Raw genomic sequence first — 2,896 nt, forward strand, 5'->3', positions numbered from 1 at the left:
AAATATCATTTTAAACCACTTTCTTCTTTCATAATAGAAGTTTCATAAAATACAGTTTTCCAAGGTTGACTTAGAGTACTACTTCTTCTAATTTAAAAAATGAGTAACAAAGGCGCTGCTAGGACAGAATGAGTCCAGTAACATGGTTCAAATAGGTTAGTGAATAAACATTAAAAGCTATTTGCTCTAAATATATTATAGAAAACCATTCAAATTACTCACTATCCAACCTTTTGTATGAGAAGGACCTCACAGATCCTAAGTCATTCATCCATTCATGCATAAGCCCATTATTTTGAGGGTGCATTATCGAGACAGTAATATGCATTTATAGATCGTGCACAATGTGCATACACTTTGCTTGTTGTATAAACATGTGACAGTTGAAACGTGTGAAGCGTTATAACAGTAATACACCAGTTGCAGGCACATCTGGCTTCTAAAGGGAACGGGAGATCAGCAAAAATCTTTGTGAACCACGCACCCGGCGATGGAACCTTATTTTCTGCCAAACGACGGAAGGTGGACATGGCCACGCCCTAAATGCTCTTTAGACCATCTGCTCAGATTGTCAAAATAGAGACCTATGTGTCGGAGGGGTTGTTGTTTTGTTTTTTGGGAACATTCTCCCCCACTTACCAAAAAATAAAAAAATAAATAAACCTAGACAGGAAAGTACAGTTTGGGTAAATAAACCATGAGCACAGGGTTAACCATGGTGGGAGTTCTTGCCGAGTTCCTGAAAGTTGTAAAGTTCTCAAAATACTATCAAACTCAAACCTGGCGATGCAACTGTGGTGTTTCAATAAAAGAGTCACACTGGATTTGACATAATATAAAACAATATACGATATAATGCTGTGGCTTCCTCCCACAGTCTAAGGACGTGCATGTTATGGATTAATTAGCGACACTAAATTTAAACAGGAGCCTGACTGGATGCTGGTCTCTGTATGTCGGCTCTGTGAGAGACTCTGTCCAGCGACCTGTCCTGGTCTCGTACCCCGCCTCTCGTCTTGGATTGTCTCCACGTTGTTGTGTCATCGCTTCACTGCCTTTTGTCATTAAAGAGTTCTCGAAACGTCACAGCAGGAAAAGCATAGTCGTAAATAATCGAATTAATGAGGCCTAAATTCCATTTAGCCGATTTGGTTTTTTAACACCGTGCACGCTGTCCCACTGTCATGGGCTATGTGTAATAAAATATAATAGATAATGTAAAAGTTTGCTTCTTGTGTGAAGTTAATTTAGATTTTTGGGGGAGGGGGCAGTAATGAATCATTGTAATTTTCGGTCTTCACTAACAGGTCGTCAGACAAAAACAAAATAAAAGAGCCATCATTTATGTTTTCAGGGACATCTGTGCAGTTTTGAGTGACAGTGATTACTAGTCGTGCAACAAAAGTGAGTAAACTGTGCAATAACAATCCTCAATCTGTCGAAAACATTAAAATGGCCAGACATTTGAAAGTGTCGGAACGATAGAGGTGGATCAATTCCCCGTTCCCCTTCCATCGCTGACACTTTCCTGGGACAAATTAAATGTAACAGAACACTTCTTAATGTTTTTAGTCCTGTTCTGATCTTTTCCATAGGCGAGCAGAGCAGGGCTGTGAGAAAAGTAAAACAACTCGAGTTAATGACAACCATCGCTCCTTTCGGCAGTTATGTCACGTAAATGAGAAAGTAAGAATAACAATCTCAACAGTTCAATGTCATGTGTGCCGGGATGGCGCTGTATATCATTTAGACAATTAGATCCACCTGTTCTCCAGCGTCCCCTGTGTCCCTAATGTTCCCCAAACCAGACCACACTCTGCGATCAGAGGCCCAGCGCAAATCACTCTCTAACTGAGCAGCAGACGGGTTTGACAAAAGTGTGTTTTTCCCCTCAGGTAGTCGAGGTTATGCAGCATATGTTAGTCCAGACTGACTGATTGATTGATCCCCTCTCGAGTGTGGCTGGTGTTACGTAGGGAGACAAGTCAGAGGAAAAGACGGGAAATTCATTCTGTTCATCTTGTTTTTTTCTTTAAAAATAATATATTCAAACAATGATATTTAAAAATCATGATAAAATGAATAGTTAGATTTTAGAATTTAGTTTGAACCACACAAACTAATTAAATATGTCACCTTGTATTCCGTGTTTTAAATGGGATACAGATAGGCAATTCATTTTCTAATTGTTTATGCTGTGTCTTTGTATGTACAAATATTTGTATACATGCTTCTGTATGTTATTTGTTTGTGCATTATCTTCAACCTGCCAGAGATTGCAGATGAAAACTATCCAGCAAATAAATCAAAAATCTGGCACATTTACCCATTGGACTTAAGTTAACATTTTAATTAATGTGCATTGTCCCTTTTCAATTAATCAACTCAAACACGAATTCCATGTTAACCTTTGACTCCTTCACTGCAGCAGCACTCAACACAGATCATCGGTCTCACATTTATCCATTTTTCAATGACCTGCTTTGACTAGAGGCACTTAAATATTTTCCTGTGGCTAATCCGTCTTGTTCAATCCGGTCTGTTCACATTGCACTGGGCGTTGTGTAAAACATTCAGCAGGGCCGTACAATTAATCGAACTAGGCTATTATCGAATTTGCAATATGGCCAAGTGCAATATGTGATTCGCAGAAGCTGCAGGGGTTGTTGTTTTTTGATAAAGGTAAAAAGTGTCACAACATACTATTATAAATGAACCGCTGCGCTCCTACAGAGATGCTCTCGCATACAAATCCTATAGGCAGACACAGGGGAACATGTTTGCTTGGTACAGAAACATAAATCACTTTTTTTTTTTTTTTTCTGAGAAAACGAAATGCATATGTTACCATTCAGAGTCAAATTGTGACTCTTATCGCAATGATAATGACAAACTA

The sequence above is a fragment of the Hippoglossus stenolepis genome, chromosome 16, assembly GCF_022539355.2.
Source record: "Hippoglossus stenolepis isolate QCI-W04-F060 chromosome 16, HSTE1.2, whole genome shotgun sequence".
Taxonomy (NCBI): Eukaryota; Metazoa; Chordata; class Actinopteri; order Pleuronectiformes; family Pleuronectidae; genus Hippoglossus; species Hippoglossus stenolepis.